The following is a 16,069-nucleotide window of genomic DNA, read 5'->3' on the forward strand; positions in this document are numbered from 1 at the left end:
GCTGTTAACTCACTGTTAACTCACACTATCACCGCTGTTAACTCACACTATCACCGCTGTTAACTCACTGTTAACTCACACTATCACCGCTGTTAACTCACACTATCACCGCTGTTAACTCACTGTTAACTCACACTATCACCGCTGTTAACTCACACTATCACCGCTGTTAACTCACTGTTAACTCACACTATAACCGCTGTTAACTCACTGTTAACTCACACTATCACCGCTGTTAACTCACTGTTAACTCACACTATCACCGCTGTTAACTCACTGTTAACTCACACTATAACCGCTGTTAACTCACTGTTAACTCACACTATCACCGCTGTTAACTCACTGTTAACTCACACTATCACCGCTGTTAACTCACTGTTAACTCACACTATCACCGCTGTTAACTCACTGTTAACTCACACTATAACCGCTGTTAACTCACTGTTAACTCACACTATCACCGCTGTTAACTCACTGTTAACTCACACTATCACCGCTGTTAACTCACTGTTAACTCACACTATCACCGCTGTTAACTCACTGTTAACTCACACTATAACCGCTGTTAACTCACTGTTAACTCACACTATAACCGCTGTTAACTCACTGTTAACTCACACTATAACCGCTGTTAACTCACTGTTAACTCACACTATAACCGCTGTTAACTCACTGTAACTACAGGAGCATGACAGCAGCTCGGCTGTTCATAAAGCACTACATCTTTTCACGTAACACGATGAGAAACATGACAAAATACAGCTAAAGAATCAGCTCCTTTCAATTCCTGCATTGGCCACAACAGACAGGAAGTGGAGCTGGGATTTGAACTGGAATGGAAGGAAGAAGAATTCTAATTCACAGCAGGTAACACAGCTGATGCATTCTGGGAAATGCAGTTCACTTGTTCTGGAAAGAGCTGAGAGTCAGGATCACAGAGAGAGATCTTTCACGGCTCTTTAGCTCTAGAGCAGCGGCTCGGCGGGTGTCCGAACTCGGCGTTTACCGCAGACGCCCTCCGGTCGCCCGTCCCTCAATAACACCCCAGAGACGAATGTGAGGTCAGGACCTTCCAAACAGGCGGAGGGGCGCGGATCTCATTACCGCCGAAGCCTTCGGGATATCAAAGCAATTTGGCTCGCCCTCTGTTCCTGGGAAGCAATTAAAATATTAAGCGGAGTTGTAATGGCATTCACACATATTGATATATAGGAGGGGCGCTACGCATGAAATATTGAGAAGTTCCTGCGAAACTCTGATAATGAGACCCAAGGCTACTACAGCCAATTTAACAAGCGCAATGACTTTATCCGGGCCGCGCCGCTGGATTTCTGCTCTCTCTCTCCCAGCTCCTGCTATTAACCCTCTGGTGTTGCTCGCTCATTTTAGAATAAAAGGTTAAATTTAAAAAAAATCACTACTTCATAGGAATGGTATGAAACTCTGAGACTTTTATGGCAGTCGCTGTGACCCCAAAAAAAAAAAAATGTGGACTTGATTTGAAAAAGCTAAATGGTCGTTAAAAAAAAAAAAAAGTCACACTTGTGTTGTTCGCGGGCAAGAATGACCAGCATAGGAAATTAATGGGAAATAGGCAAAAATACAAATATTTTTTTTTGTATATACAATCTACAAATCAGCCACAATGCAGAAAAAAAGTGCACAGGAATGAAGGGGTGACAAAATTTTTCCTGAAAACACTGCTCAGTAACTAAAGAATACACAGCACTGAATATACACAGGCATCTAATGGATACACCATGGATTTACAGATGATTTTCTTTATTTTTTTCCCCACAAGGTGGAACAAATCTGCCTCAGTTCAATAGATTTCAAATACTTTTCCTCTATTTTTAACTTAAATATTGCATTAATTGAAAAATTATATAAAATTATTTTTCCAAAAAAATTTTTTTTTACATTTTATACAAAAATAGTACATAATTGTCACACATTGTCACTGTTTTGATTCTGTTTTCATTGTTTTCTCTGTTTAGTTCATTTGTTGTCATGGTTTATTATTTGAGTCAATCATAATGTTCAGCTGTGTCTTATTAATTACCCTCGTTTGGTCTTGTATTTAAGTTCCAGTCTGTTCAGTTTAGTATCGTGAGTGTTATGGTTTGTGTGTGTTTATTACTTTCCTCTATGTTGATTTATCTCTATCTGTGGATTAATTAAATACTATTAAACCATCATCATCATCTTCTTGCGTGTTCATTGACACCAAAACTGTGACAATAATTTAGATATTAATATCATATTAATTTGAATAATAATTAGTAACATGAAACACACTCAAAATGCTAAATATTAAAGAACAAATATTATTGAAATGAAACATTGTATATTCATTTCACAAAAATAAAATTATTACACGATTATGGCTGCGGGTCAGTTTTGACCACAACCAATATAAGAGTGACTCCCAAATGAACAACACCAGAGGGTTAAATGAAGACGGGCCTGTTGTCGCCCGCGGCTCTTCCTCGCGGCTCTCCGTGACCCAAATCTACTTCGAGAGTCTCTCCCACAGGACGCTACTCTTGAGGGCCGGATCTCACTCTTCGGGTTCTGCTAACAAACACGAGGTGTTTCTCTCAGGGAAAACAGACAAACGAGTCTCCCTGGTTTTCTGCTGCAGACGGATGGTGCTAAATGTGGAGTAACGCTGGCGCAGAGCTCTTCTGGGTCGGCTGTCAAATGCTGCATAATGGCTTCTATACGGAGGCTGCCGCAGACCGCGGGTTATTGATCTGTGGAGGCTGAGCAATCAAATGAAACAAGCATTAATTATGTAACGGTGAGCTGTAAAGCGCATGCATCTGAAGCTTTAAATAGCTGCACGTTTCATCGGCGATCCTGCAGCAACACAGAGTTTCTCACGCACCTGACCTTCTGCCCCAACCGTGTCAGAAAACACCAGCGCACAATCACAGTCTTCATCTGCACTCTCGATTCAGGTTCTTTCATCAGTAATCATCAGTCCCTTTCAGAATGAGGAACATTTACACACTTCGTATGAAAACTAAAAGCAGCTGAGGTTCTCAAAACATCAAGGGCGAGTGAATTGAACTCTGATATGCATCATTTTAATCACGTGACACACGTCAGCTAATAGTAATTAGGTTTGTTACCAGTGTTTGGATAGTTACTCAAAACAAAGTGTATAAAATCCTCAATTTTACTAAGACATTAGAAACATTGATATTAAGAATTTATGTAAAAACTGTGTCCAAACAAAACACAACTGCTAAAGATTATAGATGGTCAACAAACACATCAATCCCTACACGACAGGATCTAAAACTATCATATAGAGACAATGCAATAGGTTGTATTAAAGATGCGTCTGTGTCTCTCGTCTGAGTAGTTTGAATGCAGGTCGTGAGAGTCGAGAGTCGTGCTGAATTCAAGAGGAAAAACAGAGTCAAGCGGCAGTAAACCAGCCGAGCAATGGCAGATGTCATTCACTCACGCACACACACACACACACACACACACACACACGCATGCACGCATGCACACACACACACACACACACACACACACACACACACACACACACACACACACACACACACGCATGCACGCACGCACACACACACACACACACACACACACACACACACACACACACAAACATAGACACACACATACAAGCACACACACAAGCACACACACACACACACACAAACAAACACACACACACACACACACACACACAAACAAACACACAAACATAGACACACACACATACAAGCACACACACACACACACACACACACACACACACACAAGCACACATACAAACATAGACACACACACACACACACACACACACACACACACACACACACACAAACACACACACAATAATTCTGACCCCACTGACAGATTTGTTTTAATCATAAACTCACTTCATTTTGATACGTTTTTCAGAAAAAAGACTTCATATCTTCTGTCCTTTCACATCTCCAGTAAATGTTTCTTGATTTAAGGATGTTTGGATATTTGTACTGGAAAACAAGACAGAAATACTGAGGAAGAGCATCATTTTTTGAGTTGTTCTTTCGGCAATAAGCACATGATGATATTTATAATGCAAACAGAAGCAGAAGTGAGCGTGCAGAGCCACGAGAGAGCGGTGTTTCCACTGAGGCCGTTGTGTTGAAACAGCTCGTTAATCAAAGTTAGTTGTGTAATGATGTGCGCTGTGTTCAGAAGCTTTAATGTACAATCTCAGCTATGAAAGGATTCATGTCCGACTCTTTGCTGTAATAAATGAACCAGTGATGCTTTAAAGGTGTTTCTCTTACAATCAACGCTCAAGTAAGTGTCATTCAGATCAATCTCACATTCACAGCCTCAGTGAGTGAATCAGGCTGAATTACAGCTAAACGCTCAGCACTTTCTCCAAACAATCAAACCTAGAGTTTTACTCAGTATCTCAACATCTAAATTCAATTTGTGTGTTGATTCAACTCATCTTTTTTAATGCACACAAGCCTAAATGTTCAGTTAACACAACTTGCAATTAGCTAGTTGATTCTATTACTGTAGATATTTTTAAATAATGTTGAGCGAACTGATAAATATTTTCTTGTTTCAAGCTGGATTTACTTAAAAAGTGTGATGCCAAAAAGATGCAAGCAGGTCAAAGACGAAAGGGTTTTCAAGCATCAAAACAATACCGCTTCTAACTGTTGTTAGTGTTGTTGTTGTTTTTTTAATACATTAGAAAGTGTTCTGTTAAATTAAATAGTTTTTTTCTGTCCAAAAAAATTTTTTATTTTTAGCATGATTTACAGAAAACAGCCATTAAAATCTCATTCAGTGTAACAAGCATATTTACCACAAGAATCAGTTTCTGACATATTAAAAGACAAATTAGTTTTACCCCCAAAAAATTTCATTTTTAATTTTTAAACTTTGCCACGATCCCATTTTGTTCATTTGTCAGCAAGAATTGTACTCATTTGAAATGCAATGAAATGTAGTATGCTCACTTTAATATATTTTAGGCTACAGGTCAGAATAAGCATGTTTCAGTTTTTCCATAAATATAAGTGTTACACTGAATGACAATGGAACATTATTTCACACACATTTTGACATTTTATTCTCCCAAAACTTATTTGAAACCTTAAAAGTAGACACTTTACTTGCATTTAATGTGCTTTCTATGTATATAAAATCACCTTTGTAAAATGTCTTTTAATGCGGGCATTTAAATATCATCGATCCATGTATATTTTAAGCAAATCCAACACGTTATCATTCTCCAGTCTGATTGTACTGCATGATTAATGAGCTGCAGCAGCACTGATGTCATCCGCAGAGAAACAGGACATCCTGCTGAGAAGATGACTTCATTCTGCTTGACTCACACTAAACAATCAGCTCAATTACACCCAACAACGAGCCGAGGGTTTGCGCTGCATGCACTGCCGTTTACACGCCGCATTCTGCATCTTTATTCATGTTTGCAATCCTCCACCGAGAACCCAAATAAACCGAGTTACTAGTTACTAAAAACAATGAATACTGACTGTACCAGTGCTATTTTAGTATTATTGAGATACTATTATAGTTTTAATTAATATTTTATAGCTTGCCTTTATATCTTAAACTTTTACCTACATTGGGCTCTTAAAAAAATAAATAAATGAAATTGTACTTATTAGAGTTAGCCTTAAGAAGAAAATGTGCTATTCACTGCGCCTAAAATGTATAATGGCAATATATATATATATATATATATATATACGTTGTATTGAACATTAATGGAGCAATTGTGTGAAAATAAATAATTCAAGTTGTTCATTTTGTTTAAAAATCTTATAAATGTATGAGGTGGCAGATCAAGTAATATCGCCTCAAAGATCAGACAAATTTGCACGTGCATCTTGAAAAAGCGGTTGTTTCGGAAAGTGCTACGCCACGTTTTTGTGCCATCTAGTGGTTTAGAGGAAAATAATATCAAAGGCGCCTTTTACCCCGTTGTATCCTACTTGTTGTAAGTATGATAGCCTACTACAAATAAAAACTGATTCAAAATATTAATAAAAACTATAAAAGTATCTCTTAAAGCAAAATAACACTGGCTAGGGAATACACATCATGCAGTGTTTCCATAGCTACGTTTCCATCCAAAGTTACGAATTAAACATATGGGCAAAACTGGAATATCACATAAAACATTTGCGAATAAAGCATCGTTTCCATGCAATGAGTCGAAGAGAACGAAATAGTCACTTCCTGATTAACTTGCGCTGTATATCACAAAGAAAAACTAAATTTGCTGCAGCAGGAAAAGGCACTGTATATATTGATTTGTGTTTGTTTATACAAAAAACCAACGAGCTTCAGGGCGCGCAGACGAAACACAGTCGTGTTATCTTATTTTCAGAGCCTGCGGTTTGGGAACGCAGTTCTGGGAGGTAATTATAATAAAGCACTTTGACAAGACTTTGCTCAAGCATTTTAGAATCACAAAACTAGCATTTCAGATGCTGTGAAATGAGATCGGGCCGTTGATTGGTCCAGTTCTATGGCGTCCCATCGCAAAGTCACGTGTCTTTTTGATGCACATTAAGGAATTTATCCTACGTAGTTGAGCACATCAGTTTGTTTATGCGCATTTTTAGAATTTATGCACATCTAGGCGTTTCCATCCAGCATGTTTTTATGGGATATTCCAAAATATGCATAAAAATAGGTGGATGGAAACGTAGCTACTCGCTGCAGCTGCAGGATAAACTTCTCTCGTTTCCTCCGACATTAATCAGAACGAGTCTGAGGTCATGAAACTGTAGCAGGAAGTCTGGATTTATTTGCTAAGCCTGTGAAATACGGGTGCTTTAATTAAAACTCCCCGACGGAGAGGAGACGCGACACCAGAGAAGAGAACAGAACATGAGATTAAGAGCAGAGAAAAGCTGGAATAAAGGAGGAAAGAATCAAGGTGATGAAAAGAGAATGACAATGAGCGGCAAACTCTAACCAGACACAACCTCTAAAAACACAAGAAAACTCAGGATGAAAAGATAAATGAAGCAACTTGAAGAAAGAGATCAATGATTCTGAACAAGATGCTGAACTGCAATTCAAGTCTGAATCCAAGACAGAATTCAAATTAAAGGAAATTCATATTCCATTTTAAAATTGAAGGACCTTGAAAACTAATTTTGGGTCCATTCAAACACTTCATTTCCCAGAATGCTCCACGTGTGGAGTTTATTTGTATTGTATTTGTAATCGTTTATTACAATTCAGTAAATTCATCTTCCTGTCATTCGTGGTTAATTCATTCCAAATTCATATTCATGAACTCGACTCAATTCTTCAGCCATCTCTTGAGTCACAAACACAAAAGCGTCTCAGGTCTGTTGGGAAAAAAAAAAGCTGCATGCAAATAATCTAATAATGAGAGTAATTATATAATTGTGTACTGCGGGGAGAGTAAAACAAACAGTTCAACTTCAACTTTATTTATAAAGCACTTTCAAGACCACAATCTGGAGACCAAAGTGCTGTATAGGAAGACAAAATAAAAATATAAGAATAAAAACAAGCACAAAACATCAAAAACATATACCATAACAACAACAAAGAACAAATTACAGAACATTTTCAAATGAGTTTTAAGCACACTCTGAAATACAGAAGTGTAGGAGAAGATTTTACAGACAGAGAAAGATCATTGCAAAGCCTTGGAGCAGCAACAGAAACAGCCCGATCACCTTTGCATTTTAAACGAGATCGAGGGACCATCAGATGCTATTGATCATTAGAACGCAAAGACCTATAGGATTGATGCAAACTGATTTTACTGATACCGATTAGACCACACCGGCCAACACCGATTAATCAACCGATAGTTAAATTGATTACTGAACGAATGCTTTACTGTTTAAAAAAAACAGTACTGAACCATACTTTGTAAATGAATAAAAATATTAATAGTAATTATATTGATCATTAAAGATCTATTCAAATGTACAGTATTTATTCACCAAACAGGAAAATGTTCACTTCAAGAATGAGCAAAGCAGCATAGATGAGTTCAGTGCAAATGAAAAGAGAAAGAATGATCTATATTACAGCTCTCTAAATGAAGCATGCAGACTTTATTAGAGCCACACAAAGACAAACGGAAAACTATCGGCGTGGATTTTGCCGATAACCGATAGTTCCAGCAATCAACTATCGGTGCCGATTAATCTGCAAAACCAATGCATCGGTCGACCTCTTTCAAAAACCACATTAAACCACTTCTTCATGTATTTCTGTTCAGCCTGCCATGTTGATAATAATGCTGTCGGGTCTCATAAATAATATTTATTGATTTTTAAGCACATTTTTGTACAGTAACCTGTGAAATCATGTACAATAAACTGAATCATGACTAGCTGTTCAACATAAAAAAAATCTGTGTCCTGAAAAGCACTGATATGGAAATCTCACCATGACTCTATCAGATCTATTAGTGCAGATTCTACTGATTTCAGCATCAGAGGAAAATCTAAATCATTGTAAATGTCGCTCATATCAATGACACACACTGATGATTTCAGTCTGAATTTGGTTCAAGAATCTGCTGTGACTTTCTATCATCAGTTATATTTGACTTCTGATTAAACTTGCTGAAGGAAAACTATGGAAGCTTTTTCCCCTGCGAGATATAAACTTATACATGTGAGATATAAACTTACAATTCTGAGAAGAATGTCATAATTGCAAAATTGTCAAAATTGTCAGGTAATAAAAAAAAAAAAAAAGGAAAAATCTGCACAGCATTGTGAGATATAAACTCCAAATTGTGAGGAAAAAAAGTCTGTTTATATCGTGCAATTCCTGACCTTTTATCAGAATGGTGAGATAAAAAGACACGTTGACAGACACACACACACACACACAGACATTGAGACACACACAAACACACACTTGTTTCACTATCCTTGTGGGGACTCTCATAGGTGTAATGGTTTTTCTACTGTACAGACCGTATATTCTATTGCCCTACACCAACCCTACACCTAAACTTAGCCCTCACAAGAGACTGTTTGCATTTTTAGATTTTCAAAAAACTTCATTCTGTGTGATTTATAAGCTTGTTTACCCGTGGAGACCTCAGATTAGGACCACACCGTGACACGAGTCCCCATGAGTCTGTGTGTATTCAGGTTTAAGTCCCCACCGGAATATAAAAACAGACACACACAGTCACACACACAGTCACACACACACACACACACACACACACACACACAGACATTGAGACATACACACATACACACACACACTTCTAAGAGTGTAACACTCGGTGCTCAGCATGATTTGATGTATTTAAACCCGTTTCAGCAGGATCTCAATTCTCTTTCACTGTGTGCTGCGTTGTTTCCAAGAAACAAGCAAATTTAAATGAGTCTTTATTTAGCCGCTGCGCTATAAAGCGCTTGAGTTTCGCCCGCGGACTGGACATGAAGCTAATAAGCTCTAATTAAGCCGCAGCAGATGATTACATGCCTCTGGTTCTTCAGACGCACCAATGCAGGATGACAGTGACCATGGCAACCGCATCCGCCGCTGTGTTTGACTGATTAACATCAAACTTAATAAAGCAGTTTATAATGCTTTAAAATGAAATTTTCATCAAGCAATGGGGTAAGAAAAATATTAATTCAAAGGCTAAAGAAGATTCTTTTTCTCACCCCATTGGCTGATATTTTTGCTTGTTTTAAGCAAAAACTAACAAAATGTAGATACTTTTTTCAGAAAACCAGACATAATATCTTAAGTCATTTTACTTGTCAAGTAAATGCATTTTAATTCCAGAATTTGCAGATATTCATCCTAGAAAACAAGAGAAAAATACTAAGAAAATCATTTTTGTGCAGTATTGCCTTCATATGATTCCAGAGCCAAACATCAGTGTGATTTTTGAGTCTTATGTGAATGAAGATGAATTTAATTGTGCAAACAGTGTTCTGAAAGTTTAGCGCTGAGATTTATTCCCGTGATGATGGTTTCCTAGCAACTGATTCCTGCAGAGGTGAAGCTGCGGCACTGAATTCACCATCACGAGCAGAACCGGCTCAAACACTCACTGAGATCTCAAATCCAGAGGATGTTCATGCTGAAATATTAATGCAGCAAACTGGAAGTAAAAATAACCGATCGATAACTGATGCAACTGCGCTGCGTGACACAGAATCAGCTCGCTTTCTTAACTGCGTGCTGCTGATCGATGCAGAATATGAAGTTATGCTCAGTGCTGAGGGAAGGTTATCATCTGATGATCTTCCCATAATGCATCAGAGCCTTCAGAGTCTAAAGGTCATCAGGTTGAGATCCACTCGGAATGAGCTTCAATTATTAAATTACAATTGCAAACACAATCTGATGTAAAAGAAGCAGAATGAAAATGACAGGCAATTTGGTAACACTTTACAGTAAGGTTTCATTTGTTATGGTTGTGTTCAATACTTCTACATGTATTGACATATAATCATAAAACCAAAAGTTGCATCTCTTAATATCATTTAATGGACCCAAGCTAACATGAACATGTTTGTTTTCTCTATAGTAAATGTCTTTTTAGAGGGTGATAGAGCTGGAAGCTGATTAAAACCATTCATATTTTTGGATGAGGCAGGTCAAGAGATGGAGGAGAGTTTGAGAGTCCAGCGGTTGAGAGCGGCCCAGAATGATGTTAGCTGGGGGGCCGACCACCCCCCACTGAATGTGATTTTGAGGGGTCCTATAGCAAAATCAGTGCAATGGGACCAGAATCCCTCGCAACTGACAGCAATCATGGTTTCAGGCTCATCCCCAGTTGATCATACTCCCCTTTCCCTACTGTAACCCGACTGAGGAGTTTCTCTCTCATGGAGGAGGAGGGTCCACAATAGACCTCACAAACAATCCCTCTTCTCCAGATGCATGACATCACAGGAGACTAATGTCAGGCCTGTATTTGCCACACCAGAAGAGTTTTCCAAGATGTTTAACTAATGAAAACATCCATTATGATGTGGATGAGAACCTGTGGCCAAATCCACAAGACAGCGTTGATAAAAACATAGAAGAGCAGTGAGGAACCGTGACTTTTCTCAACTACTTTTTTTTTCTTATTTAAAGTTTTTTTTAACCTTTAAAACTTTGATTATTTCATCAATAATTTTCAAATTTTGTTTAATGATTCCAGTGTCTGTACTTTTCTCAATGATGCATGAATGTGTAGAACCATAATGAAAGCTGCATCATGTGTTATAAACTATATTTAATCATTGTACTAACAACTACACATTGAAACTATGGGTATCTTGTGTGGGTGATCTAAAGTAATATTCTTATGATATTTCATAATAAACGAGTATTTTGAACCAATGCTTCTGCAAATGCAAGGCTTCTTTAAAGATATAAATACAATATGCAAAGTTTTGAATATTGGACAGCCTGTGATACAAATAAGTTTTGAGTTTTGTGTCTAGAGTCTTGAAAAATGACATCAAGGTTTTGTTATTAGTGCAAAAATGATTGAAAAAAACTGTAAACTTGTGATGAAAGATTGCCTTTTGTAGAATATTTCCGTCTGATGATAAATCTCCAGACGATCAGAGACTCACAGGAGCTTCAGGAGGAGATGATCTCCATCCCTCACTACAGCTTTATATTCATCACACCGCATCAGTAACAGACAGACGGAGGATTACACCACACACGGTCAGCGGTGTGTGCGCGCGCGTGCGTGTGTGTGCGTGCGTGTGTGTGTGTGAGTTCAGATCATGTCAGGTTTAATGATGGAAATCATCTGGAAATCTCTGGGCTTTATCATAGTAACTCTTGTAACATTCTTGAATTTCATCCTGTGTTAAATAAAAGTACAAACATCTTTAATCACGACTAAAGTGCTATGAATATTAAAGCATGCCAGAATCCTCCATTCCTCTGAAGTAAAGCTGAGACGAACATCTGCCACGAGCCAAAACCCGCACAAACGGCTCTGACTAAAGCAAACTTTCACTGAGTGATGCGCAGGATTTCAATAAAAGCGTGTAAAACATCCGGTTTGAAGGGCGGTATGATGAATATTCATGGCTGGTTATTGTTTTTAATCGAGCAGCAGAAGTGAACGCGTGTCGGTGTGTGACAGCTCCGAGCACTCGCGCTCATCCAGATGGCCAAAGGTCCCGGAGAAACTCGCGCGGCTGCCAGTCAGCGAGCGAATGAAGAAGCGCGAGGATCTCAGGAACATCTTGAGCGCGAGCCTCTGACAGATGGACGTATGTGCGGCGATAGAGACGTGGAGCGGCGCCAGAGCCTCCGGGGCAGGAACCACAGGAGATCTCCTCCAAACACGCCTCGACCCATTCACTGACCCCACAGAGAAACACACGCGACCGAGCGAACACAACACACACACACACACACACATGTTGGGTTTCCATGTTTTATGGGGACATCCCATAGGCGTAATGGTTTTTATACTGTACAATCTGTATGTGCTATTGCCCTACACCAACCCTACACCTAAACTTAGCCCTCACAGGAAACATGCTGCATTTTTAGATTTTCAAAAAACTTTATGCTGTATGATTTATAAGCTTGTTTCCTCATGGGGACCAAAAAATGTCCCCACAAGATTAAGATTTACTGGTATTACTATCCTTGTGGGGACATTTGGTCCCCAGGACGTGATGAATACCAGGTGCACACACACACACACACTCACACATGTTGGTTTTGCTATACTTGAGAGGACTCTCATAGGCGTAATGGTTTTTATACTGAACAAACTGTGTGTGCTATTGCCCTACACCAACCCTACACCTAAACTTAGCCCTCACAGGAGACTTTTTGCATTTTTACATTTTAAGATAAACTTCATTTAGTATTTTTAATAATTTATTTCCCTTGTGAGGACCGGCCAAATGTCCTCACAAAGTCAAAAATCTCAAGCTTTACTATCCTTGTGGGGACATCTGGTCCTCACAAGTATAGCTAAACACGTACACACACACACACACACACACACACACACACTCACACACATCAGTGCGTGACAGCAGAGAAACCTACTTTGTCCAGACACCCACACTTTGCACTTGACCACTTCACTACTTATATGTGACCCTGGAACACAAAACCAGTAATAAGTGTCAATTTAATCTCTCCATTGATGTATGGTTTGTTATGATAGGACAATATTTGTCTGAGATACAACTATTAGAAAATCTGGAATCTGAGGGAGCAAAAAAATCTAAATATTGAGAAAATTATCTTTAAAGTTGTTCAAATGAAGTTCTTAGCAATGCATATTACTAATCAAAAATGAAGTTTTGATATATTTATGGTAGGAAATGTACTAAATATCTTCATGGAACATGATCTTAATATCCTAATGATTTTTGTCATAAAAGAGAAATGTATAATTTTGATCCATACAATGTATTGTTGTCTATTGCTACAGATATACCTGTGCTACTGATGACTGCTTTTGTGCTGCAGGGACACTAATATGTTTTTATATCTTGATTTATGCCCCTAAAAGGTCGACGTATCCCCATATTTAAGAGAACTCTTAGTGGAAAGATCAAATGTTTTGTGAATACGGGCCCTGATCAGTAGTCCATATCATGACACAATTAAATTTGTGGTGCTTCTAATTAAGTGATAAAAATCAGTTGCAAATGTACAAAATAAATTTCCACTCATCTTTGCACCAATAAAACGTGCAACACTTAGTTTTTTTTGTCTACTTTGAGAGAAAACCCCGTCAAACACACTGAGACTCTCAAAGTTTGCTTTAACTTGAAGAAATTATGACAGAAAAATGGTAGCTACTGTACACGGAACACTATTTCTTAAAGCATTAATAATAATTAAATTATATAGAGGAAGTTCATATTTTTCATCATTTTAATAATTTATAGGCCTAGTTCTGTCGTGTATTTTATTTGACAAAAAATAAAAATGCAATGTTTTTATTACATTTCAAAACATTGACTAAATGGTTTTATTAATACATTAGACACCATTTTTGATGAAAAATCTATTAAAGCATAAAACACAGAATCCAGAAAAAAATAAAATAAATTAACCCCAAAATTAGGTGAAAACTGATTTCATAAAGCCCTAAATTAAAATATATCTTATGCATATCATTTATCCTGTTCATAAAGAGGATTTTTAACAATCAAATAATAAACTGAATATTATTTTCCTATTATCAAATTAAATATGGATTTATTTTTTATCAATAAAGGCTTTTTAATCAGCAATAGTGCCATGGTCATCCTAAAGTTTTCTTTGATGGATTTATTAATTGTCCCAGCAATAACACACAGCTGACAAATTACAATAAACATGGTAATATTGTTAAATATGATTACAATTTAAAATGATGGATTTCTTATTAGAATGATTTCTGAAGATCATGTGACACTGAAGACTGGAGTAATGATGCTGAAAATACAGCTGCAGATCACAGAAATACATTACAGTTTAACACATATTCACATAGAAAACAGCTCTTTTATATTCTAATAATATTTCACAGTTTTTGCTGTATTTTTGATCAAATAATCACAGCCTTGATGAGCAGAAGAGACTTCTTTCAAAAACACTCAAAATTGTAATCATTCCAAACAAGGTTGTGTATATTTGTCTTTCTAAATCTAACCATCAGTGATTTGATTTGGTTGATGGTTAGACTTTAAAAGGCAAACATAAATGTAACTCATATTTGACTTGTAAAGTATGCTGAATTATGAATGATGTGTGTTGAGCACATGAACGCAGCAGCCAATCAGAGGTGCTCCAGACGTGTGTTGAGCAACCAAGACGCTTCAAAACTATACTGCATCACTATCTAAGGGACAAAAATAGGTCATGACATCATCACGGCTCTGACGTCACAACCGTGACCTCATTATCATACGACCGTCCATATTTACACTCAGAGGAACATCCAGACACAACACAAATAGACATAACCAACCTCTAACGAGCGTGAAGGTGATGAAGATTCAGAAACATCAGATCTGGACTCAAGCATGCTGGACAAGCATCACAGGAACACCTCCAAAGCCAGTAATTAAACCAATCCTGTCTGTACTGTCATATAATGACATGTTTCAGCCTCTCCAACTATAAACACTAAAATCATCCTCTTGCTTGTTCAGCTCATAATAACATAAATGGAAATGAACACACTTCCCGTTCCACCAGTTATTATGAATGCATGCAATTACGGTCACAGTTTTACAAACACACACAAATCAAACCCTGCACATTTAATTCCAGACACAGCAGTAGACATACTAATAGGAGCTGAAAACATAACGCAGGTCCGTTCAAAATCATCTCATCAGAAGAGCTCGATTCCACCAGTTCACATAAAAACAGAAGAGGCCATAGAAGACGAAACTACTGAAACCATCAGAAACCATATCATAACCCACAGACCTCACAGCTGCTGATACAGACGTCAGACAAACACAGCTCGTACCTCATGATGCCTTGGACTGGTCAAGTCTGTTCATAAACTCTCAGTCATGATGTCATGTCGTGTTTTATCTCTTTGACAGGAGGGCTTTATGCCGTGAATGTACTTTTTAATGCATGTAAAACAAATCGCACACATATCCACCCGTGTAGCAGCGCCTGAGTGAACGTCCATATACAGGACTCAAGAAACAGCTAAACAGTTCTCTCCAATCCCTTAAAAACTGTAATTAATATTTAATAGTAAGCGGGAGTCCTGCCTCCCCTGAGCCCATTGAGTTTTAACAGACCCCCATAGATGAGTTTACTTGAGAAAGAATGGGGGAAAGTCACCTGAGAGGAGGCAATGCCTCCATCGCGATTTGATTGGGTATGACTAGTTATGGTCGACTGTGATTGGTTCATGAGATAAATCCCGTCTCTTGTGTTCGTGCGCGTTCGCGAATCAGTCTGAACGAACAATAATGGCGCTAATGGGAAGACAAGACTAATTTAAAAACTCACACTTTATTACTTCAAAATAAGACTTGAAATGGTATGAAGCATGATCTGTGGG

This window comes from Barbus barbus, assembly GCF_936440315.1.
Source record: "Barbus barbus genome assembly, chromosome: 35".
Classification (NCBI taxonomy): Eukaryota; Metazoa; Chordata; class Actinopteri; order Cypriniformes; family Cyprinidae; genus Barbus; species Barbus barbus.